The sequence below is a fragment of the Tamandua tetradactyla genome, chromosome 19 (assembly GCF_023851605.1).
Source record: "Tamandua tetradactyla isolate mTamTet1 chromosome 19, mTamTet1.pri, whole genome shotgun sequence".
Lineage (NCBI taxonomy): Eukaryota > Metazoa > Chordata > Mammalia > Pilosa > Myrmecophagidae > Tamandua > Tamandua tetradactyla.
Window position 1 is genome coordinate 15,295,420 of NC_135345.1, and position 27,317 is coordinate 15,322,736.

Here is a 27,317-nt window from a genome sequence, read left to right on the forward strand (position 1 = left end):
GTTTGGAAGACTCCTGGGGTATACACCATCATTTGACACTATCTATTTAAATCTGGAACAATCTGATATTCATGTAAATCAGCTTCTCAGGAAGTTCTTTACATGAACAATAAAGTCATTTACAACTTTTTAATCTTCTTGGGCAAGAGTTTCCCGGAATAAAGTTAAATTCATGAGGACCGTGGAATAAAAAAAGTAATGTCAAGGTAGGAAGCCAGTAGACATAGCTGGGTTTGGTTCTATTCGATAAGACACTTTTGGTTACAAGTGGCAGAAAACACAACTCAAATTGAGTTTTCAAATTAAAAAAGGCCTCTGTTGGCTCATGGTACTGCAAAGGATTCAAGACCAGGCATGTTTAGAACCAGGGGCTCATGTTATTACTTCATATATTATGGCTGAATGATGAAGAGAGAGATGTATTAATATGTCTCTCTCTTATTTCTCCCCTCTGTCCTCTGCATTAGCCCCATTGTCAGGCTGATTCTCCTCACTTATGGAGAAGATGGAAAAGGATGGAAGGGCATTATTTTAGATGGAAGGATCAAGAATTTCTTTATGGAGACATAAATTAAAGCAGCCATGTGGATTCCTAGGGCAGGTTTTCTCAGCACAGGAGAAAGTAGGTGGCAAAAACCCCAAGTCAGGAATAAGGTTGGGTTGTGTGAAAACCATAAGCAGACCAGTGTTGGAAAAGGGTAAGCAAGGCAAAGAGAAGGTAGAAATGAGACTAGAGAAAAAAGCAGGGGCCAGAGCATATAGGATCTTCTGGGCCATGGAAAGGAGTTTGGATTTTATTCCCAGAGTGAAAGGAAGTCTTTGGAAGTATTAGGCAGGGACATTATAGGTCTGATTTATGTTTTTAAAAACTCCCTCTGACTGCAGGGTGGAGAATTACCCCTACAGAAGAGGAAGCAGGAAGCCCAGTTAGGAGACAAGGCAAAGATGAAGGTGGTTCAGACAAAAGGAAGAGAGGTGGAGTTGGTGAGAAGAGACTGGGTTCTGAGATGTTTCAGTGCTAGAGCAAGCAGGACTTGCTAATAGATTGAATGTGAGACATGAAGGAAAGAAAGGAGTTAAGGGTGAGCCTAGGTTTACAGGCTAAGTGGATAACTGTGAATACTATTGGTACAAGTGGAGCCACAAGAGGGAAAGCAAATTTGGGAAAGGATGAATGCAGACAATTAATAGGTCTGAATAGGCTTAATTAAAAATGGCATCCAAGTGATACAACAAGTAGATAGTTGGTTAGTGAGTCTGAACCTACAGGAGAGATTGGTCTTAGGGTATTTGGGGAGGCAACAATGCTGGTGACAAGAGCAGAGTTCTAAGGACTAATGCTTGGGGCACTCCAGCATGTAGAGGTTAGAAAGAGGAGATGAAGCTGGCAAAGGAAACTAAGAAGAAGCCACCTACAATGTAGAAGAAAACCAGGAGAGTAGATGCCCTGCAGCCATGTAAAAGGAGTATTTCCAGAAAGACTCAGAGATCTAGGGATCCAAAGGTCTTGAGAGTTTGAGCACTTGGACAAATGGAAATTAATGCATTGCAATTTAGATTTTCAAAAATCAAAACAAAACAAAGACACTTGTATTTTCTGTAAAGGGCTCTCCTTATGTTGTGTGCCCTGAAGCCCCCACTCCTGCTAATGATGGCAGAGGTAGGGAGAGCAATTAAAGGTTGCTTCCTCTCTTTGGGTTTTAGACATTCTTGTTGGCGCTAACTCAATCCCTTTAGGGTAAATAGTAAGCTCAAAGGTAAAAATGCTTATCAGAGTGATTTCCCCACTTTTTCCTAAAGGTTTTTCCTTCATCCTTGTTCTCAAGAAGGCATGAGGGAACAAGAGGAAGTGAGTGTATGGGGCACCTGTTTTGCAAGGCGTGGCTTTTGCTGGCTGGTTCTCTGTTCCCTTAGCTTACAGCTCTGGGCTCTGAGATTTCCCTCCTCGTGGGAATCCCAGTTGCTTCTGTTATCTCAGCTCTTTTGTGGTCCCCCCTTTTCTGTGGTAGGAAGCACAGGAGCTGTGGGCAGCAGTAGTTACCTCCATGAAATCCACTCAGCCACAGCTACCCTCACATGGGCACTGCTACCACTGGCCAAATTTCCATGCCCAATGAGGCATAGTTGACATTTTCCTGAATAATGGAGAGAGAAGCAAAAATAAAGCTCCCCTTACATTCCTTCCAAAGATATGTAGTTGTTTCTACTGTCCTTCACCCCCCTCATACTATGGGACTCTGACTTTGGAGGGCTGGTCAGGATACTTGCTTCTGACACATTTGCCCAAAGTTTTTTGTACTTTCTCTTCCCACCTGGGAGGAGGGTGTATCACTAACATCACATCTGGCCTGTGGTGAAATTCGCTGAGCCAAGTTGGCCAGACTTGGCTCTTGATAAGTAAAGAGAATTTTTCCAATGTACAGTGAACCTTCTCACCTGTCTCTACTATTGCCCGAGGGAACACTCTCGTATGTCAATTTTGAGATGCCAAGGCTAAGATATGACTTTTAATTAGCCCTTCTGCCAATGCAGAGATGAATTGGTCCAGTGGGTACAGGGCCACAGGATAATATGCTCTAAAGGGAATGAAAAAAATACAGCTATTTAATCAAGCACACTATTTTAATAATACTATCTCCTTTTTGTCTGTCTCTTTTACCACATACCCTTGGGTTAGTGTCATGAGTTATTGTTCTTACTTCTCACGTCCCTCTCAGCCATCCAGACTTATCCTTGCAGTTATTTCTCATTCTAAAGCTTCTCTGGGTATACCCTGTGACTGCTGCCACCCCAAAAGTCTATGTACAGCATAAGGAAACCTCAACTCTGCTGCTGCCATTGTCAGGCAGGATATTGGCAGATAGTCCTGCATTCAAATTTCTGTTCACCTATTCTAATATGTGTGACTATAGGTAAGATACTTACAGTTTCTGAGCCTTAGTTTTATCTTAGTTGTAAAAGAAAATGTAAAACTGATCATAAAGGGCCATTAATAGTGACTCTTGAAAGAAAAGAAATTAACATGTGTCAAGAGGTGAAGGTGGAGCTTGTTCTCCAAAAGTACAAATTAATAGCCTTGAGAACAATTACACAGGATAGAAAGTTTTTCTATCATTGCTCATAGGATCCCTCATGCTCTGGTGTCAGGGCACTCTTCCATCTTTCCCTACCATCTCCCCCTCCTTCTTCCACTTCAGCCACAGTGGCCCATTGTTGTTCCTTGAATACACCAAGAACATTCTCCACCAGGGACCTTGCTTGTGCTGTGTCTTCTTCTCCAGAGGTCCATGTGGCAGGTCCCCTCATGTCACTCCCATCTCAATGTCACCTTCTCAAGACACTATTCCTGACCACCCTACCCAAAATAGCACCCAGGCCTCTTTACCCCTAGATTTTCTACAAAACATTTATCACTACTGGACATTATCATATTAAATTTTTATTTGTTCATTTCCCATCTCCATCCTCAAAAAGGCTACACATAGCCTTTTTTGTAAAATCTCACATAGTTAGGAACTTTGTTTTACCCATTGTAATCCCACAACATCTAGATTGGCATCTGACACATGGTAGGAATTCCCCGAGTATTTCCTGAACGAAACAATGAATGCTATTGCTTGGTCCTGAATGACGGGTGGTCTTTGGGTCAAGAAACCTGCTCAAAGAGTCAGTCCTGGGATTGAGGCAAAGGACAACTTTCCAATTATGCATTTCACAGTCATGGGGGTGAGGGTGAAGAGGTCTTTCCCATTCTTTTCCTGCCCCCTTTGCCACTCAGTGGTGCAAAGATCCCTTCCAACCTGACCTGTCCTCACCTAGACTTCTCCTCATCAAGTTTTTATTATGAACATTTTCAAATATAGGAAAAATTGAAAGCATATACAATGAGTTCTCACCAAACTTCACCTAGACTGAGCAGTAGTAAACATTTTGCCATAATTTGCTTTATCTCTTTTTCTTTCCTCACCCTCTCTCTATTTCTATTACTCTCTTCCTATCCTCCCTTCCTCCCTCCCCTTTTTTTCTTTTCTCAGAACCGTTTAAAAGTAGGTGACAGGCATTTGGGTATTTTACATCTAAACACACCAAAAAGCATTTTCCAAGAATAATAACATTTTCCTTCTCCTACAGTTCCATGATCACACCTAAGAATATCAACAATAATTCTTTAACATATGTAGAATCTAGTCCATACTCAAATTTCCCCATTTGTCTCAAGAATGTCTTTGTAGGTTTTTTTGTAAATCAGAACCCAGTCAAGTTCCACATTGCATCTCATTATGTCTTTTTTTAAAAAAAATCTACTTTAATCCAAAGCAACACCTCTTAGACTTTTTAATTTTTTAAGATTCCTTTTAGAGTGATCTAGACCAGTTACTTTCAAGAACAAGTCACATTCTGAGTTTGTGTGATTGCTTCCTCCTAGTATCATTTAACTTGTTCCTTTAGCCCCTGGATTCCCTGCAATCTAGATGAAGTATAGGCAGTTGATCGGATTCAGGTTAAACAGTTTGGCCCAGAGCACTTGCATATTAGATTTCTATTGGTGCTATAACAAAATATTATACATTTAGTGGCTTAAAACAAAATTAATTGATCATCTTGCAGTTCTGGAAGGTAGATATTCAACATGGGCCTCAATGGGCTAAAATCACGGTGTGGATAGAGATGAGTTCCTTTCTGGGATCCTTAAGGAGAATCCAAGTCCTTGTATTTTTCATCTTCGAGAGGCTTCCAACATTCCTTTATATCTCTGCTCATATGTTCTCCTCTCTCCTTGTCACTTAGCTGGTCCATATGACAGATCAATGACTCTACCAAAAGCTCATGATTAAAGACAGGGAGCTTTGGCAGAGCATGGAACATGCCTTAAAATTGACAGTTAGACATCACTATTCCTAAATAGTTCATAAATAGTACACTCCACCAGTGAAGGACTCTCTGACCATCCTAATCCTTAGCTCTCCATCCTGCTTCCAACCTGCTGGGGCACAGAGTTTTATAAGGTGCTCTTCCCTCTGCTCTTTTCCAGGGTACCAGGGCCCCTGCCATCTCTCTCCTGATCAGATTCTCCAAAACCTGAAGGCTATGAGGATTTGTGAGTATTTACTTCACACTCACCTGAAGATTAAAAGATTTCAGGGGCTTGGGAAAGGGGTAAGAGATCCCCAGTGGCTTCAGCCTGATATCTTTCTATCTCAAGACACTCTATAAAAATTCAGCTCATGATGTCACAGCCATATAAGCTGAAGTAGCATCCCAAACCAAAGTTGTAGATATTTATAAAAGATCTTTCTAGCAATTTTAAGGCAAGTATTAAATATTATTGACATTCTTAAATATGAAAATAAACAAAACAACCACATGAGTGATATACCATGAATAATGTTCAATAACCAAAGTACTGAAAATAAAAAACTGATTGTTACTAGGCTGCATTTCATTCTGCCTAGCCCAGATGTGATACCACTGGTTGGTCTCTGCCTCGCCTAACACCTCCCGGGACAGGAGAAGCACATGTCTTATTCATTGCACTAGGGCGGTTGCCTTCACTTCAGCCAAGCATCTAAAGCTTCCCCAGACCTGGAGAGGGCCTGTGGCAGTACCCTTTCCATCAGGAAGAGGCTAATCTAGTCCAGGTCCTGTCTGCTTCTCTTAGCCCCACATGGGTCAGAGTTCATGCTTCAATGTACTGGCCAGACAGGTTTAGATCTGAGCTGAGAGGTGAGGAGGTGTGGACAGAATAGGACCAGCAGACAGCACTGGTGACAACACTTCCTCTTAGGGAGCAAACGGAATGAGCAAGCCAGGACCACAAGCAGTCTTCCAACCCTGTGTGGCCCTTTTCCAGGAAAAAAAAAGGAGGAGGAAGGAGAATATATACCTGTCAGAACTTCTTACACAAAGCCTCTTTGTTCCAGAGACTACTGGCTGATTGCTACATTTCCATTAGAGAACAGGAAATAAATGTCAACCCTGCTGCTCTGTACTGCCAATGAAATAAGAAGGTCATGGCTCAGGTCCAAGAAGGACGTTAAAGGAAACTGGACATCTCTCACCTGCATAAGTGGAAAGAGGAGGAGTCACCTGCTCAAGGCCACAGATCTGGGCATGTTCTGCAGACCAACTGCCCCACGTCCATCACAGAACCAAGGCCACTGTCCTGAGGTTGGCAGAGGCTAAGAGGCCATGTGGGCAATATGGAATGTTGTTTAGCCTTATCTTGGATGGGGACTAAGGGGAGGGTAAAAACTCCTGACAAGTCCCAAACTTTTGATGTCCTGAAATATGGAATTCATTGGGATTAACACAATTAATGGAAGGCCTAGGGCAGATCAGTGAATCATTTGTTACTTTGACAGATCCTCAAACAGGAAGAATTAACATCACTAAGGTTTTCTCAGGTGGCCTGGTTGCTGGTGAAGTTTGTGAAATTCCAAAGCCTGTGTTTACTCTTTCCAGAACAAACCACAGCCTCCTTAAAGTGAAGTGTCTGTAACACAGGTGTGGGACTGGGAAGACCTCATCTAAGAAACTTGGACCCTTCAGAAAAAAATTGTTTGAAAAGAAATTACACATGCCCTTGATTTCCTATGTGAGGTTAGTTCAAAGGGAGGGGCAACAGTCCATAAAGAAGCAACCAAAATAAGTAAAAGTATTTCAGTTCCAAGTGAAGGTCTAAAGAACATGCTTATTTGTTAGTAGAACATATAAGCTTTAGGGTTCCAATAATATCTGTTTTGATAGTTTAAAGGACATTAGTTTTATTTCTTTTCAGCTTTTTGGATATTGTAGTAATATCAATTGTATTACTATCCTAAAAAGTCAGATGTCTTTACTGATTCTTAAAATGAGCTCAGTATTATGCTAAGCATATTAGGTATACCATCTTAATTAATCCTGCAAGGAAACCATTACTCTGCCCATGTACAGATGGGGGAAGCTAGGCAAAGAATGTACTTAAGTTGCCCAGAGATTTATGGCTACAAAATAGAGGAGCTTGGGTTTGAACCCAGGTTCCTCAGACCCTGAGCCTGAACTTCTAATGTCATCTCACTGCTGAACAACTCACATTATTAACTTAGTGACTGCTGGAAGGCACAGGTGTTTGAGTTTTACCTAAAGCAAGGCTCATCAGTAATGCTGTTGAAATGTCCCTGAAATACCCCTAAATCATATTGAGGAGCCAGAAGACAAGCCCTAGCTGGCCAATTCTGGGATGCACTTCCTGTTGCAATCCAACTCAGCTCCCAGCCCATTCAGGTAGCTTCACCTCCGTCAGAACATTCCCTGTAGAAACTTCTCCTACTACAGGCTGGATCTTTCCTCTTTTTTATTTGGCTTTGAATTTCTTGTTTGTTTTCATTTTCCCAAGTATTATGAGTAAGTTTTCTTACCAGGGTTGCCTAAATAGGAGCTTGTCTCAGTAAGAGTCAGATGCCCATCCTGGTTGAAATTCTGGAGTTTAACGATCTGGAGCCCTGCAAAGTCTGCCTTCATTTCTGCCTCCAACAAAGTGTCTTTGGGTGGTTGATCTTTGACTTTGAATTTTTCCTCTGAATGGCAAATTTGATTATGTGTTCACAGAACCAGTAACCACATTCCCTTCCTACTCACCCTTTTCTTGCATACTGAGCCCTGGTGATGGAGCCAGAAAGCTGGGTTCTGTTCCCAGCCTGAACTATTTGCATGAGTATGGCAGGACACTTATCCACACCATACCTTCATTTCAGGTGACTCATTAGAAAACAATCTCTGAGGTTCTAAGCACCAGGCCTCAGGGTATGTAAAACAGTGTAAGCATTAAAAGTACAGGTTTTGGTAACAGAAGATCAGGGTTCTGTCTCAACCCATCCATTTGTTACCTGTGACTTGGGCTAATCACTTTTTCTCAACATTTCCTATGCATGTCATGCCCAATTCATTTACTAACATAACATTTACTAGAATTTATTTTTAATAGAGGGATGTTTTAAAAAAAAAAACACCATCCACTGACTTACTATTTAGATACACTTAAATATTTTTAAAGTAATACATGTAAGTGTTTAAAGGTTCCAGCAGAGCAAAAAGGCACAAAATAGAAATGGAGCTAATTGAACAAGATGATGGTATAAGGTGCCCCAGGGTGCTGTTTCCCCATAGAGTCTTTGAACAAGTAGCAAAAACGATCAAAACTCTGGAAAAGATTTAAAGGGTTGCAGTAACTGGGTAAGTATCAAATCAAGAAAATGCAACTTAGAAAAATGGTAGGTGAAGTTTGTAGTGCCCTGCTACTCCTCCCCCAACCCCCCTTGGGGTGCAGTGTGAAGTCAACCTGCACCCCTATTGTGCCTTCCTGGCCCTGTTCCTGAGGCAGAAGAGTAACCCCTAGCCATATACTGGGGTGCCTGCGTGTGGTGTCAATCCATTGGGTGGAAGCCTGAAAAACTGAACGAGGAAACTTGTCTCAGATTTGCCCTCCCAGAACATACCCTTCAGAAAAAAGCAGGTTGCAGACAGCTAAAACAGTGTAAGAAATAATTAAGTCAATGGAGCCTGGGGCAAAGTATTACCTGTATTAAGTCATACAATAGAGCACCCAGAAGGAATAAAAGTCTATGAAAGGGAATAGAGGCTGCCTTTAAATGCCTACAAACATAAGAATCCCTAAAGCCACCAGAAAGCATGAACCCAGGACAAGAAGCAGCCTCCAAGCAGGCTCAGATAAGACAGAGAGTACTCTGCACTTCTCATTAACACTTAACAAAAGACATGAATATGCACATTCAAGAAGTCCAATGAACCCCAAACAGGATAAACTCAAGAACCATGCCCAGACACATGGTATCCAAACTTTGAATACCAAGGTCAAGGAGAGGTTATGAAAGTTGCAAGAGAAAAACAACATGTTAGGTACAAAGGAGTCCCAATAAAATTGAGTTCCAATTTCTCATCAGAAACCAGGAGACAAGAAGCCAATGGAAAAAAATATTTGAAGTACTGAAAGAAAGCAATTGCCAACCAAGAATCTGATGAGACTCAATCAAAAATGAGGGAGAGACTGAGAAGTAGATTGGCGAATGGTGATGTACACTTGTAAACAAATGTTGTGCTGCTCCAAAAAAGGAACGAAGTCATGAGGCAAGCAACGATGTGAACGAACGTGTGGGACATTTGGTGAGGTAACATAATCCAGAAACAAAAGAACAACAATGGTATGGTCTCCTTTAGAAAATGCTTACAAGAAAACAGAGGCCTAGATTGTAAGCTTTTAGAGCAGATACATTTAGTCAGGAGTGGGAATTATTATTTCTGAATTTCAAGAGGCTATTATATATATATATATATATACACACACACACACATATAATCTGATATTTAGAGATAAGAATAAAGCTGAGCAGGTTGGGGTTTAAGTAATTCAGAACACAGGGGTAAGAAAGACAATGTCTATATTTTAGAACCACACATACTCTTTGATACCAAAGGAAGAAAGGTTTATTTGATCTGGAACAAAAATTTTCTATAGCACATAATCTAATGCAACCTGTCTGTATAGTTCATTTGAATAATTGAAGCACAGGGACCCCAGAATAAGAAAGAGATCCTTTAATCTTGTATAGCCTAATGTAATGCCTGGATACATCTTAGAGTATATTAAGTAGATAATCAAAAAGGATTGGCAAAATCCCTTGAGGAATGGGAGAAAAAATATAGAACTATTAAATTTTACCATCAGGAAACCCCCTGATACTGTCAAACTTTAGGGACACCCAATTCAATAAGCCATACTCTTGATCTTGAGGTTTACTCTTGTGAAGCTTATGAATGTAGCAGAGAAGCTTAGACTTCCTATAGGCATGCCTAAGAGTTACTTCTGGAAGACCTCTGTTGTTGCTCAGATGTGGCCTCACTTTATCTAAGCCCAACTCTGCAAGTGAATCATTGCCCTGCCCCCTATGTGGGACATGATATCCAGGGGGTAAAAGTCTTCCCAGTGACATGGGAGATGACTCCCAGGGATGAATCTGGTCCTGGCACCGTGGGATCAACAATTCCATCCTGACCAGAAGAGGGTAAGGAAGTGTAACAAAATATCAGTGACAGAAGGAGTTCAAATAGAGTCAAAGGGGCTACTCTGTAGGTCACTATTATGCAAGCTTCAATTAGACCTTGCTACCTATCATAATTTGCCAAACCCCAATCAAAACCATTCCAGCCAATCCTAAAGAACACCTAGGGCAAAATATAAGATTCTACAAGTGTTCCATGTGCTAGGGTAACTTTCCACAAACCTGAAACCTCCACATGGGTCCCTGGACCAAATAAGTCCTGAAACCTAGAGGGCCCAGCCTCTCCAGAGCATCAGCTAATTCCATCTCCCTACCCGGTATTACTGACAGCCCTTCTAACATGGAAAAAGTTAGAATAGCCATAGCCCAAACACCCCTAAAGAGAGGGGTAGAAAGAGCAAAGATGATGGTGGAGTTATACAAAGAAGGTAGGTTTTAACAAATGAATATGATTGCTGAATCATTACATTCATATCTCTTTTAGTTTCCAGTATCGTAGAGCAGCCAGAAGTAAAAAACTAAATTTGTGGAATTGTAACCCATGTCAGACTCAAAATATGTTCTTCAACTAATTGTGGTGCTGTGCTTTGAAATTTATTGTTTTTTTGTGTGTATATGTTGTTTTTCACAAAAAAAAGAGAAAAAAGTCCATTGTGATGATAAAAAAATATTTAGGCCTTCTAGCCTCCTACAGCTAGAAGGAAAAATCTGAGGGGATCGTATGGTAGCCCATGACAGACTCTGGGTTCTGTCCTATAACTAGTTACTGAAGAGTGCTTTGAAAACTATTGTTTTTTCATTTCTTTGTTCTGTATATATGTTATACTATACAATAAAAAATTTTAAAAAATGAGGAAGAGATTACAACATTTGCAGATAAACAAAAGCTGAGTAAATTTGTCACCACTAGATCTGTGTTATAAGCAATGCTAAAGGGAGTTCTTTAGCCTAAAAGGAAAAGACGCTTGAAAGTGGGTCAAAGTGGAAAAAGATTTAAAGGCTTCCAGTACAGGTAACCAAGTGAGTAATTATAAATGCCAGCACTAATGTATATTTTGGCATTAACTCCACTTTTTGCTTCTTACAAGTTCTAAAATGTAAGTGTATAAAAGATAATGATAAATCTATGATTTTGGACATACAGTATATAAAGATTTCACTTGTAACAAGCACACAAAAAAAGTGGGGGCAGAAGGATATAAGAATAGTGCATGTGTATGCTATTGAATCAGGTTGGTATCAAATCAAAAGTGATTGTTATAGATTCAAGATGTTAAATTTAGGCCCCCTTATAACCTCAAAGAAAATATCTAAAAATATAGATAGAAGGAAATGAGAAGAAATTCAAATCATATACTATAACAATTAAATATGTATGCAAGTAAACATTAATCAAAGAATTGAGGGGCAAAATAGGAATAAGAGTTACAAAGACTGAATAGCAAGCAGCAGAAAAAAAGCCGTGTATTATCAGTAATCACTGATTGATTGTAAATGGATTAAATTTACATGACCTAAATATATGCTCTTTATAAGAGACTCAACTTAAATTCAAAGATACAGCAAAGACACATAGGTTGAAAGTGAAAGGATGGAAAAGAAATAAATCATGTAAGTAGTAAAGAAAAGAGAGCTGGGGTAGCTATACTAACATCAGATAATATAAACTAGATAAAACACTGTTATAAAGGACAAAGAAGGTCATTACATACTGATAAAGGTGTCAATTCAACATGAAGACCTTATAGTTCTAAATATATGTCATATATAACCGATAAATATTTATCACTGTGTTTCTGTATACTAGTAATGAAAATCTGAAGAAGAAATCAAGAAAAAAAAATCCATTTACAATAGTAACTAAAACTAATGAAATATCTAGGAATAAATCTAGCCAAGGATGTAAAGGACTTTTACACAGAAAACAACAAGACATCCCTAAGAGAAATCAAAGAAGAACTAAATAAATGAAAAAATATTCCATGTTCATGGATTGGAAGTCTAAATATTGTTAAGATATCAATTCTACCCAAAGTGATTTATAGATTAAATGCAATCCCAATCAAAATTCCAACAACTCACATCACAGAAATGGAAAAGTCAATCATCAAATTTATATGGAAGGGCAAGGGGCCCAAAATAGGCAAAGTTTTGAAAAAGAAGAATGAATTTGGAGGACTCACAATTTCCAATTTTAAAATTTATTTTAAAATCACAGCATAAGAACAAATAATACACCAGTGGAATTGAATTGAGAGTTCCAAAATAAGCCCTCAAATATACAACCGACTGATTTTGACAAGGATGCCAACTCCACTTAATTGGGAAAGAATAATCTCTTCAACATATGGCTCTGGGGAAACTGGATAACCATATGGCAAATATGAAGATGGATCCCTACCTCGCACCACATCCAAAAATCAACCCAAAGTGCATCAAAGCCCTTAATATAAGGACGAAAACTATAAAACTGCTAGGAAAAAAAATAGAGAAACATCTTCAGGACCTTATGTTGAGCAATGGTTTCTTAGACTTTACACCAAAAGCATGGGCAACAAAAGGAAAATAGACAAATGGGTTCTCATGCAAAAAATTAAAAACTTTGGTGTATCGAAGGACTTCATCATGAAAATAAAAAGACAAAATACAAAATGGGAGATAGTATTTGGAAATCACATATCTAATAAGGATTTAATATACAGAATATATAAAGAAATCCTTCAACTCAACAACAAAAAGCTTAATATAAAAATGGGCTAAAGATCTGAAGAGACATTTCTCCAAAGAAGATATAAGAATGGCCAATAAACACATGAAAAAATGGTTTTTAGCCATTAAAGAAATTAAAATCAAAACCACAACGAAATACCATTTTATATCCTCCTGAATGGCTACTATTGGAAAAAACAACATAAATTAATAAGTGTTGCAGAGGATGTGGAGAAATAGGAACACTCATTCATTGTTGGGGAGGATATCAAATGGTACAACTACTGTGGAAGACATTTTGGCAATTTCTCAGAAAGTTAAGGATAGAATTACCTGCAGTCCCACTTCTAAGGATACACCCAAAAGAATTGAAAACAGGGACTCATACAAGCATTTGCACACTGATGTTCAAAGCAGTATTATTCACAATTGCCAAAAGATAGAAGTAGCCCAACTGCCCATCAACAGATGAACAGATAAATTATCAGATAGATAGATAGATAAATAGACAGACAGACACAATAGAATATTATTCAGCCCATAAAATGGAATGAGACAGCAAGGATGAGCCTTGAAGACATTATGTTGAATGAAATAAGCCAGATACCAAAGGATAAATATTGCATGATTTCACTGAAAAAATTAGAATAAGGAAATTCATAGAGTTAGAAACTAGAATACAGGTTACCAGGGACTGAATTGGGATTTGGGAATGAGGAGTCAATGCTAATTGGTTTAGTGTTTCTATTTGGGGTGATTGGAAAGTTTTAGTAATAATGGTGGTGATGATAACAAGAGTGCTGAATTATATATTTTATTGGGGGTAAAAGGGGGGAGATTTTAGGTAATATGTATGTTAGTGGAACAAAAAATTTAATTTAAAAATAATTTACTAGAATAATTTTTTAAAAAAACAACCATAGAACTGTATAACACAAATAGTAACCCAAGTGTAAAGTATGGACTATAGTTAATAATACAATTTCAGTAATATTCTTTAATCAATTGTAACAAAATTACATCACTAATGCAGTGTTAATAATAGGGAGGTATATGGGAACTCTATTTTCTGCACGATTTTTCTGTAAACTTACAGCTTCTCTAATCAAGAAAGACATATAAAATAAAAATGGAAAGTATTTATTCTCTGCCTCATAATATTCTCCACGGGTAAAGACTATTAACTGTTAACAGTGACTTAGGAATTCCACCCCACCCCACCCCGCATCTGTCGAATTTAAATGCATAGACCAGTAAATCTCTGCCACCATTAAAATCATTTAGTGAAATAGATTTTATTTTCTACACTGCTTTATATCTTGCTTTTTTCACTTGATAGTATATCTTAGACAGATTTCATAGCAACACATACAAATCTGTCCCAATTTTTAGAGGCTGCAGAACATTCTGGCCCAGAGAGGTGCCTCAGTTTTTAAAAAATCAGGCCCTGTGAATACACACTTCAGTTGTTTCCACTAGTTGTACTATTATAAGCACGGCTGTAGTGGATAGCACTGCACACATCTGGCTGAAATACTATAAGTACATAAGATCAATTTCCACCCAGGTGGGTTGTTGGGTTACAGGATACTTGCAGTCTTCATGTTGGTGAACTGTGCCAAATTTCCACCTTGAAAACTGCATCCATTTGTGCCCCCAGCAATGATAGATCAGAGCCCATTTCCTGAGACCGACCTCAACCTGAGTATAATATTCCCCCAACGTGCACCTCCGCCATTCTGATGGGAGCCAGTTCACCTTAAAGCCAAGGTTTCAAACCCTCTGGGGAAAGTCTGCTGACTGCCTGCTCCAGGTGAATTGAAGAGTCCCTCCCTCTGGATCCTCTGAGTGACCTCCTGTCTTTGTGATGGTTGCCATGACAATTTCCTGCACCTATTTATTCAGCTGTGAGTTCTGTAAGGGAAGAGATGTGTCTTCACCTCTGTGTGCCCAGAGCCTGGTCATACAAACACTCGTAAAATTTATTGAATTACTTCCATATATGAGATAGTCAATATGTTATTAAACTTTTTTTTCTACATCGATAAATAAAAACTTGTATTCAGTGAAAAAAAAATTTTTTAATTACTGATGGATAACTGGGGTCCTTTCTTCATCTTTCAAACCTGTGGGTCCAGGTTGAGGACGCGTTTATTCACCTTTGTTGTCCTAAGCCTGGGTACAATTACCCAACACAGATCTAGTGCTGTAGAAGCTTCTGAATGGAGTGTGTCCCCAGAAAGCCAGGGCAACCATGAGGAACTAACCGTGCTGGTTCCTACAGCTGTCCCTTGGCCCCTTCTGAGAGGGAGCTGAAGGAGCAGAGAAGACAGGGTGGGTGGAAGGACAGGAGCTGAGGGCAGAGGCACTACCTTTTGGGGGAAGCTGCAAACAGAGGGACCCCCAAAAAGTCTGAGGAACAGAGTTCGGGAGGCTCTAGACAAGTCCCAGGGCATCAGGGAGAGGTCTGAGTGAAGGGACAGATGGAGGTATGAAGTGCATATGGCCTCAAGGGGACCAGCTGGCCTCTGACAGGGGAAACTGGGCCCTCATGGTTGACCAGGTAGGAGGTGGTGCTTCTCTCTGCCTTAGCATCCATCAACTACAGAGACATCCTCTCTTCTTTCGGCAAGTAACAACTTTTCTTCTTTTATTGCAAAGCATCAGAAATTTCTGGAAACTATTTAGAGAGCTAAGGATTCAATGTCATCTTTATTTACCATTAAATGCATTGCAAACAACATTCTCCTCTCACCTGCACGGTTTCCAGCCTTCTGCTGAAAGTGGTGTTCTTGGAAATTTGGAAGATTCTGGGTGCTGAGTTATCGAGTACCCAAGGCCAAGCTGTGGGATCAAATAAGTGACCATGCACAGGGTGACAGTAAGGGAGGGGATGAGCTTCTTTGCCGCTATTTCCTCAGGCGAAAGTATCCATGGGGAAGTGCCAGCATTACTTTCATTTCATTTGAGACTTTGAAGGGAAATTTTTGTTAAGATCTCTGCTAAAACATTGCAAGAAAGCAAGCCAGCATTCTCCAAAGAGTTCTTGAGCAAGGGATGAAGGTGTCAGTGTGTATTTTCTTCTTCCCAGGTCAATGGTGGTTTGAAGCTGCATGCACCCCAAAAATAATATGTCCTTAAAGTTAATCTATTCTGGCGGGTGTGAACCCATTGTAAGTAGGACTTTTTGATGAGGCTACTTTAGTTAAACTGTGATGCAGCCCAATTAGGATGGATTTTAATCCTATTACTGGAGTCCTCTATAAGGACAGAAAGAGAAAGCCACAGAGGGAACAAACAGAAGCTGAAAACAGCAAAACTCGGAGGAGAAGGGAGAGGCCAGAAGGGGCCACCATATGCCTTGCCATGTGACAAACCAAGGACCAGCCTCCGAATACCTCAACCCTCAGGAAGAGAGCATTGCCTTGATGGTGTCTTGATTTTGACATGCTCCCAGCCTCACACCGTGAGTAGATAAATTTCCATTATTTAACCCAACCCATTTCATGGTATTTGCTTGAGCAGCCTAGGAAACTTAAAACACCAGGTACAATGTATTTCTGGTTACACTGACTTGGCGTAACTCTGCTGAATGTAAATAGATATGCCTTAACTCCCTGGGGTAGTTTCAGGTGTTGACTTGGCTAGGTGAAGGTGCCTAGTTCTATTGATGTGGACATGAGCCAATGGCATGTGAACTTCATCTGTTGCTGATTACATCTGCAGATGGTGCCTACTGCAATGAATGATGTTTGATTTAATTGGCTGGTGCTTAACTGAGAGACTCAACATAGCACAGCCCAAGCAGCTCAGCATACCTCATCTCAGCACTCGCAGCTCAGCCCAGGCCTTTGGAGATGCAGAAAGGAATCACCCTGGGGAAAGACGTTGGAACCCAGAGGCCTGGAGAGAAGGCCAGCAGAGATCACCTTGTGCCTTCCCATGTAAGAAAGAACCTCAGTTGAAAGTTAGCTGCCTTTCCTCTGAAGAACTATACATTAACTAAATAAATCCCCTTTTATTGAAAGTCAATCCATCTCTGGTGTGTTGCATTCCAACAGCTAGCAAACTAGAACACTCCCTTTCTCCCTTAGACCCACCCCTGGACTTCTCCATCAGCCTGGAACACCCCTAATTCTGCTAGAAAAATCAGGAGAGAAGACATGAGCAGGATGCTGGAGCTGGCTCCAGGATTTGGTCACAAACAATTTAACTGAAAACCAGTCATTTAACTAGGCCACCTGGTTAAAGTAAAGATAGGTCAAAAAAGGAGGATCCCTCCAGGTCCTGGTTTTTAGAGTAAATACTGGTAATTTTGATGCTCTAGTTAGTGTTGTGATCATTTAAATCTGCCTTTAAGCATTTTTATCTGTATTTTGGAATTTCTTAATTTTGAAGAAAAGGGATTCTAAGCTCTTAGACTCTTCATTTATAGTTCGAGTTCAGACTGTTATGAACATTTGTTTGGACAATAAAACCCAAAAAGTGGAACAATGGAGATGTCTAACAATAGGAATTAGTTGAAACAACCTAAAAGTACCTTAATAGAGAGTGAGTTGAAACCACCTAAATGTCCCACAAATAGTGGCATGTGTAAGTGAACTGCAGGTAGGTGATAATGCAGTATTTATTGCATGATGAAGCTTTTACAAAAAACAATCATGTTTGCTCATATGCACAGATGTGTAGACACACAGAAAATATGCTGAAAGAATAAACCAGGTTGATTCCGGTACTTTCAGGCCCAGGCAAGAGTATAAGCGAGGTCCCCAGTGCCATATATGGAAATATTTTTAAATGAGGGTGGGCAACCGTGGCTCAGTGGCAGAGTTCTCACCTGGCATGCCAGAGACCTGGATTCAGTTCCCAGTGCCTGCCCATGTTAAAAAAAAAAGATAAATCACACAATAAACTGTTAAATAAATTATGCTCTGATCTTTCCTTGACAAGTACACTTTTCTAATGGCCAGGAAGTTTGGGCTGAAACATAGCATTCTTGGTCTCCTCAGGGCTTTGGGCTGGAGAGTGGCAGATGGGAAAGGCTGGCCCTGGCCCCTGCTCTCGGCCAGTGTCCTGCCCTTGGCCCTCAGCCCACAGCCGTCCCCTTCTCTTCCTCCTCATAACACTATCCCTCAGCATAAGGAACCTCACATGCATGTGTGTGACCCTCCTGCCTGCATGTCTGAGCTCTGACCATGCCATTCTACGTTACTCCACTGGGCACCTCCCCAGGCCATGCTCGTTTTTGGATATGCAAGGGAACAACCTGTTTCTTCACCTTTTCTGTTTCCAGAGGCTCCTGGCATTTCTTCCCTCAAGGCCCCCTTCCTCCATCTTCAAAGCCAGCAACGTGATATCTCTCTGACCGTTCTTCAGTAGTCACAGTTCCCTCTGACCACAGCAGGTTCATATCATTCATGTGGATTTTAAGGATTTGTGTGACTCAGGTGGGCCCTTCTGGATAATGCAGGATGACGTGCCTATTTCAAGGTCTTTAGCATTCATTACATGGATCAAGTTCCTTTGGTCAGGTCAGGTCACATTGTCACATGTTCTGGGGATTTAGTCAAGGACCTCTCTGGGGAAACACTATTCTGTCTTCCACAATCTTCAAAGGTGTCTCCTATTGCATCATATCAAGAGGCCCATTAGGAAACTATTCCTCTCTTTGTAAAGTAAGTTTCCAAGGGGTTAAATGTGAATTGGGTAGGACTGGAGAATGGAAAGTGCTACTGCTGGAGCCTCACCCCAGAGATTCTGATTCATTAGCTTAGGGCTGGTGGTGGCCACAGTTAACTCCCTTTCCTCATGCAAAGTGGGTGAATCACCCTTGCCCCAGCCAAGGCCCTACTCTGAAGGAAACCAGAGCAAGAGAGAGAAGGTGAAAGCTGGTTTTCTGGATCACCTTCTGAGGCCTGGCCTCCCAGCGACACTGAGGTAATGCCATCATTTCCCAACATGTCAGCAGTCACCAGCAAGAATGAACATGTAGGTGCCATCACAATTGGTGAGCTTCCTCAAGGAAGGGATTACTGATGGGTTTCCTTCCTCAGGGGTGGTGCCCAGCCTGGTCATTTGCAAAGAAAAAGGGACATCAGACCGCCTTGCTTTCTTGACATGCAGTTAAGTTCCTGGTGATTTTAGCCTCTAAATCCTAGCACTGAGGATATTTTTAGCCGTGTCTTTCCAACTGGCATGCAATAGACCAAGATGTGAGAGCTCTGGCTCTGAAAATAGGCTCTGGAAAGGTTTATAAACAACTCCTCCATCAAAACTTGCTTGAGTCAAGCAAGTTCCCTGACCTCTGCACATGCTGGAGCAATAACCCCATCTGGAAACAGTAGCCAGAAAAATCTGGGTGGGGAGTAAAAGTGGTTGATGAATTCCTTCTGTTGAGACACAGTGGGAAAAGTCTTTGTCAATCAACCAACCATGGCTGGGTGCCTCCTACATGCCGCTCCCCGTGCCCGGCACTGGAGATACAGAGCAGGAAAGTCCCACATAGACCTTGCCCAGGATAGTTTACTTAGGAATAAGGGCCCAGAAGTTCACGGAATATCTATCAGGGCTACCATCACAAAGTACCACAAACTAGGCCCTTTAAAAACACAGAAATCAATTATTTCAGTTTTGTAAGTTAGACGTCCAAAATCAAAGTGTTGGGAGATTGGCAGATCCTTCTTTGCCTCATGTAGTCTCTGGGTTTGCTGGCAATCCCCAGCTTTCCTTGGCTTGTTGGTGTATCACTCCAATCTCTGCCCTTGTCTCCACATTGCCCTCTTCCCTCTGGGTATTTATGGTCTCCTCTCCCCTTCTCATAAGGCACCAGTCACATTGGATTAGGGGTCTCCCTAATGCAGTTTGGTCTCATCTTAACTAATTACATTTTCAATTGCCCTATATCCAAATAAACCACATTCATAGGACCTGGGTTACAACCTAACATATCTTTTAGGGGGACACAGTTTAATACACATCATAAGTGTCCAGCCTTAGAGGAGACTATGGAGTCTGATGGTTTTTACTATTTCCACATTTAGATTATTTGCTGCTCAGTTAAATCGTTTAAAAAAAATTATCTGATCATTCATTCATACTCCATAAAAATACCCTGGATGGGGATGATCAAGACATGGTTCCTGCCCTTTGGTTGCTAAAGGTTTGGTCACTGGGATTTAACAGATTAAGAACAGAAGAGGTTGTACTTATAGAGATATGCACAAGGCATAGGAAAAAAAAAAAAACAAAAAACCTGTTGCTTATTTTTAGGGCTCTACTTCTAGGCTTATTTCTATCTTTCTCCATTTGCCTTTCTGAAAGGGAAGGTTTTTGACTGTCCAGTTTCCCATCCCTTTCTCCATGTAACTGCCCCTTTATCCACAGTGGAGGGCACATATCTCAGGAGTCAACAGTGACTGGTTGAAGGATATAGTCATGTGATACAATCAGTGCTAACCGAAATCCTTTGCTTTGGATTGAATTACAGAAAAGGGGGAGAGACGCTCTCTTTACCTTAGAATGTTAATCCAGAAACTACAAATCTGGTACTATTTGCAGGTATATTATAGTTAAAATTGCTTTTATATGTGGGCATTAACCACCACCACTGACCCCCATTAATGGCAGCATTAAGAGACTTGTATTTATCACGCAATAAGAAATCAGGAGGTAGGCAGTCCTGGTTTGGCATGACAGTTCCATATTGTCATCAGAGACCCATACTTAATGTATGGCTTCCTTCCTCAAGGTTGCTTCATGGTCACAAGATGGCTGTTGGAGTTCCAGCCATCACATTGTAGTTGCAAGTAAGACAGAGGGGAAGGGCAACAGAAGAAAGGATATAACTCCATTTTTTCCTTCCAATCATTTTTCTACAGCTCTATTGAGATATAATTGTTGCACAATAAATTGCACATATTTAAAATGTACAATTTTACATTTTACTTGAAATGTAAATTAGTTTGACCTATGTATACAAACCAGCAAAACATCACTACAATTAATCAAATGAGCATTTATATCTCCCAAAAGCTTTCGCATGCCCTTTTCTTATCCTCTTTCTCCCTGTCCCTATCTCCAGGCAACAACTGATATGCTCTCTGTCATATTAGATCAGTTTGTATTTTCTAGAATTTTATATCAATGGAATCAAACAGTATCACTACCTATTCGAATGATTAAAATTTTTTAAATGATAATACTTATTAAAATAATTGAAACATTTAAAAAACCTAACAATACTAATTGCTGGCAAGAATGCAGAGTAACTGGGCCTCACATTCATTGCTGATGGAAGTCAAAGGTACTGACACTTTGGAAAATAGCTTGGCATTTCTTATTTTTATTATAAGTTTATAGGGCTTTTCTTTTTTTGCACTATCTAGGTATTCTGCTCATTTGAATATATTTTACTAACTTTTTCCATTAAAAAGGTAGTATACATAATTGCTATTATCAATTTCTTGTTTATCCTTCCAGAAGTACATTGTGTGTATACAAACATTTTTATGTAGACATGCCCACATTTTTCTTACACAAATGAAGTCATTTTGCACGCACACTTCTATATCTCACCTTTCTTTTTTGGACCTAATATTTTATCAGCAAATAAGAACTAATTCACACTTCCTTTTCACAGGTGCATACTTTGTAAAGATTATGATTTAGTTAGCCGGTTTTCTATTATGTTCTCAGATTGTTTCCAGATTTTGCTATTACAAAAAAGTTGCAATAACAAATCTTGCATATATGTTATTTTCTTATATGTATTTTAGGGCAAGTATCTAGAAGTGGATTTTCTGGGTCAAAGGGTTTGCTTATTTACAATTTTGATAGCATCTTGCCAAATTGCTTTCGAAAGCAGTTGTGGAAATTATACTAGCACCAAAAGAGTGTAAGAGTGCCTGTTTCCAAAGAGTGTCTTTTGCACCCACTCTTAAGCCACTGGAGTCGTGAATTGGAGTCTGATTTCATGAGTGCCAGTTGTCCAATACTCAAGCCTATGTGCAGGGGAGAAACATTAGTCTAAAAATCAGAGTGCCCATGTACCAGTCCTGGTTCTCTAATCCCCTAAAAGACCTTGGACAAGTTACTTTCCTTCTCTGGACCTGAAGTTTCTCATCTGATGACAAGACCTTTGAATGAAAGATGTGCTTACTCTATTCAGTGATTTCAAACCAATGTGGCAATGAGCTATTGCCACAACTTGCAAAATCAGCTCAATAAATAAGCCATGATTTAGTCCTGTTAAGATACAAGCAGTGCATTTTAGATGCCCTGCAAAACGCAAAAGATGAGTTGTGGGCACTGGCCTTTTTAGAAAGATAGCTAGGAAACCTGAAAGAATGTGTGAACCACAAACGACAGCACAAAATCAAGTTTCATATTGGGTGGTACAAACTAAAGGGGCTCAAATTGTTCAGGGGAGGGAAACCCTAAAAGCTAGTCTCATAATAGGATTCACAGAAAGATGCAATTTGCCAATGATTTCAAGGATAAGTAGAAATTGCTGGGCAGCCATGGTGGGGAGGATGCTGGAAGCAGAAGCAAGATCCCGGTGGAGTGAAAGCCCAATTAATATAATGAAACCATGAACTGGTATATGGGAAAGCACCAACACTAAATGTGGCTGTGCCTTATCACTTATTTGCCGAATTGTGGAATGTATTAGGCAGGGCTCTACAGAGAAACAGAACCAATCAGATGTGTGTGTGTGTTTGTGTGTATATGTACATATTCCTTGGGGATTAAAAGATTAATTATAGGGAATTGGCTTATGCAACCATGGAGCTTGGTGAGTCTGAACTCTGTAGGGTGGGCCACGGATTGGAAACTTCAATACTGGTCATGTTGAAACCCTTAGCCCTAACTCCCAGGCTTGGCTGGATGAAAATTCTGGCAAGAGCCAATCTTGAAGTTGAGGAACAAATTCTTCTTCTGACCCTCTGAACTTTCAGTTGAGTTTTTAAGACCCCCAACCAATTGGATGGATTACCCACATTGCTGAGGCTAGCTAGACTATCAGCATCATAACGTCGCCCTGTATTTAAAAAAATATATTCTTATTTTGAACAATTTCAAACATAAGATGCAAAAATAATATAATACAATACTACGCCAACATCCATCAATTTTTAACATTTACCCCATTTGCCATATCTATCATCTGTCATTTTCTAAACATTTGAGAGTTGATTGTGTGTATCATACTCCTTAAACACTCAATACGTCCATTATATTTCCTAAGAACAGGGATATTCACTTATGTAACAACCTTAAGTACTGTTTTCAAGTTCAAGAAATTTATCTGGCAGCCAGAGTGGGGGACGAGGTGAAGTGGAACAGGAGGCAGAGGGGCGGCTGGGGATGGGGAGGAGAGAAGCAGCTACAGCAGCTCTCCCACCTCCAGGGTTAGGGAATTGGAGTAACGGGAGATAGATCAACCCAGCGGGTGAAGTTTTGTGCAAGTATTACATGAAAAACACAGTCCTGAAACTTTCCTTACTGCAGTGGTCCTGGTTGGCAGTCCACGTCCCAGCTGCACCTCACTACTCCCCTGGGAAAGATCCCCTCGACCTCCCAAATATATTCATGTCGAACAGTTGCAGTATAACTCATACAGGAGATGAAAAAGAAATTGCTTTCTTCTGGGCTTATGTGTCAGAACTAGATCTTTCTGACCACAAACTCGAAGACTGGCACAAGGTCAGTAAAGTCATGCCAAATGTTTCCCTGTTGGAGTTTCTAAACCTGAGTTCCAACCCTTTGAATTTATTGGTTTTAGAATGAACATGTGCTGGGTTCTTCTCTGGGGTTCACGAACTCATCCTCAACAATAGCAGAGCTTCCTGGGAGACAGTCCACACCATATTGCAGGACTCACCAGATCTGGAGGAGCTCTTCTGATGCCTTAATAACTATGAAACAGTGTCTTGCTCTTCTATTTACTGCCATTTTCTCAAGCTACTACACATAACAGACAATAACTTCCCAAACTGGGCTGAAGTAAGAAAGCTAGGAGTTAGGCTTCCTTCACTGGACACCCTTGTTTTGGCTTGCTATTCCAACCCTCGTTGGAATGTTATTGAGGAGCCTGATGAGGCATTGGCAAGGTGGTTTCCTAATCTATGACCCATCAGCCACCATAAGTCAGGTTTGCATTCCTGAGAAGACATTGGCAAACGAAATTCATTCCCCAAACTTGAAGAAAGTGAGACTGCTAGCAATTCCTCTCCTGCAACCATATACCACTGAGGAGCAAAGGAAGTTGGTGGCAGTCAGATTGCCAGGAGTTTCTAAACTCAACGGCAGCAGTTGTTACCAATGGTGAGCGAGAAGATTCCGAGAGATTTTTTTATTTGCTCCCATGTGGATGTTCCACAGGAAGAAAAGCCATTCAGTTATCATGAACTGATCACAAAATATGGGAAGTTGGAATCGTTAGCAGAAGCAGACCTAAGACCTCACAGTACTGCAAAAGTAGAAGTCCTCTTTAATGACCAGTGGAAGAAATAAGCATTCTTCTGGACCTAACAGTTGCAGAACTAAAGAAACAATGAAAAACTCTAGTACAATTATCCGCAAGCAACATGCTTCTCTACTGTTTTGACCATGAAGCATCCTTTGGCCCAGAAGAAATGAAGTACAGCTCGCGGCATTGTATTCCTTTGGCATTAGGGATGGAGATAAAATTTATGTGGAATCCAAAACAAAATGACCTCGGCCAGCCCTGTGAAAACACACACGTGAGACTAATTGCAGGGCGTCTGTTTCCAATGTGGTTTTCTTTAAGAGGGAGAAGGTTGTTACTGTTTCGTTGTATTTTATTTTGGTTAGGTTTTCAAGGAGTTTGTATATTTTTTTACCCTAGGAAGGTTGGAGTGCTTTTGGTATTTTCTACCACAGATTTCTTTGGCGTGGCCAGCCAGAATTGGCCAGCTCTCCAGTTCTTGTGATCTCCTCATGACAGAAATGACTAAGAAAATCGCTGATTCTTACTGTGTTCACCTAGATGTGTCTGACCTTTGGTTATCATTACCATTCAGGTGTATCTGTAAAAATAGCAGAAGGGTGTGATACAGTATTTAAGTCAGGAAATGAAGAATCTCTTCAGGGAGGGCCAATGCTTCTCTCTTCCAGTTCCTCCTTTTTTTCTTCTTTTTCTCTCCTTTTCTTTTTTGGTTCATTTTTTTCTTCATTTTGACTTGTATCAACAGATGTTTACCTAATAGTTTTATTCTGCCCACAATTAACTTCTTATTTCTCAACTTGGGTGATTTTTTTTTCCTTATTTCTCCCTTTTTGAAACAATTTAAATTGTTTTAAGCATTTTTCAACCCGATTCTGACCTCAGGTACTCAGTAAGAGCCTCTTAACTCTGTCAGGATCCTAAAGAAGAGGAGTCGGAGAGCTAAAATCCAGGACACTTGCAATTATTCTGGAAGCGCAGGCAGGGCAGTCTGATCTCTCTGTATGTTACTTTCTCAACTTTAATGTTCCTTTACATTATTCCAACCGTTGTTTTGGTAATAGGCAATATTTTGGATCCTAGACTACTTATATATTTTTTCAGTGACTACTTCCTCATAGCTTTCTCTTTCATTACTTTAACAATTGGGGATAGAGGCCTGGCATTATGAAAATCGAATAGAATAATGGATATGCATGCCGAGAGAGTTGAGAATTAGCTATCAACTGTCTGTGGCGTGTGTGAGGGTGTGATGAGGGAGAAGGCGGCAGAGAGGGAGCGCCCTGAATTTCCTGCCTGCATCATCCATCTGCAGCCCTTACTTTCCACTTTGCATTAAAAATGGGAAACATGGGCAGGCCACAGTGGCTCAGCAGGCAGAGTTCCAGTCTGCCCTGCTGGAGACCTGGATTTGTTTCCTGGTGCCTGCCCATGCAAGAAAAAAAAAAAAAAAAAAGGGAAACCTCAGTCAAGGGGAGTTTTGATTCCCAGTTCTTCCCTGAAATGTTGTGATGGCATAATTGCACAATTCTTTTTGTTTTGCACTTCACTGTAGCTGTCCCTATAGAAGAACAATTCTGCCTAATCCATGAGCGAAGTATAAGTATCAAAGCTTCACAGTTACCCCCAGTTTGTATTTTTTGTAAAAGCATATTTAAACACTTTTTCCTTAGAAGCTGGGTTCTTTACCTGCTCTGAAATCTTTCTGTTTGATTTTACTCCCTTTATCAATCAGATGTAATCTCTTACTTTAAAATACATCTCGAACTGCCATGTTTTCAAGTGGTAGACTTCAGAAATACTTAGCTTCTCTGGGGCTGAAGGTGTGCACATGAAATATTTTTCAAAGAATGTAATCATTATTTGATTGCATTTGAGCTTTTGACCTTTGTTACATGATCCCACCTCGTCTACAAATTCTTTAATTTCTTATGAAGTTTTTTGGATGACTTGTAAATTCTTCATGAAGAGGAGTGGGGTTTATTACTGCTACTTTAAAATTTTCCTACACCATAATGACAGATATTTATTCTCTTAATGTGCTTCAGGTTCAGTATCTGTAAGGACTTTAACTCAGGCCTACCGAGTCAAATTTATATTCACTGTAACATTTTAAAGGTAGAAACCAAAAGGTTTGGGAAAGATGGAGGAAACCTATTCTCCTGCTGCTGCAAACTTTATCTTTCAGAATCATAAAAATGAGCAATGGGGAGCCAGGCTGGGTAAAGACCAGAATTTTTTTTTTTTGCAATCACATTTTCCTGACAGATTTTTTTGGAAGTGGGAAAAAAAGTGTGGTTGCAACAGTGTCCCAGAGACTAAAACCGTGGGTGTTTTGTGTATGTGCGCATGAGTGCAGACGAGTTTGAAGAGAAGCAGTGTAATTGAGCTTGCTTTCCTCAACCTGGGAAACAGACGCACTCTTATTTTTTGAGATTGTGTGGCCTCTGTCTCACAGCAGAAGGTAGAGCAGACACTCGTGCTGTGCTTTAATCATAAGTGGAATGGTCGCAATTATAAGATATTTTATATATGACAAAGTTTTATGAAATGCTTTTTACTCTTAGAGACCTGTTTCTTCTTTCTTCTGTTATTATAGATCCCTGTTGATCAACAGCAGGCATACTTCTTTTATTATAAAGTTGTATGTAAGGGGAACTTCTTGTTTAGCTCAGCTAACGTGCGTATTTTCAGGGCATTGTAATTGATGGTTTTAGTAATTGCCAAATAAGTTTTTGGTTAAGAGAAATCTAATACAATTGCAGGTCTTATAGAGTTATAGAACAGAGGTAAGTGAGAAAAGCTATTTGAGCAAGTATGCTTGTAGATTCATTTGGGTGGCTAAGTAAAGATGTTGCTTCTTTGAATAAAATTGGTGCTGTGTAAACATTTATAAACAAAATCACTTTTATAACAGGCCTAAAAGGAGAGAAGGGACCATGGACCTCTGAGTCTAAATATGCACAGCTGAGTGGCCACACCTATCTGTATTTTAATAATGACTTTGATCAGTTTCACTCAGAGCATATTGTTGACATTTGTGACACAAAATGCAGTCCTAACCAGTATTACAGATACACTACAGG

General features: G+C 40.1%; 1 protein-coding gene and 1 pseudogene across 1 annotated transcript in view; one reads left to right on the top strand and one right to left on the bottom strand.

Moving 5' to 3' along the window:
• PROM1 (prominin 1) overlaps positions 1-27,317 on the bottom strand; it is a 326,288-nt gene that overhangs the window by 21,164 nt on the left and 277,807 nt on the right. The window lies entirely within an intron of this gene.
• On the top strand, positions 22,548-24,480 carry LOC143663342 (tubulin-specific chaperone cofactor E-like protein pseudogene; annotated as a pseudogene).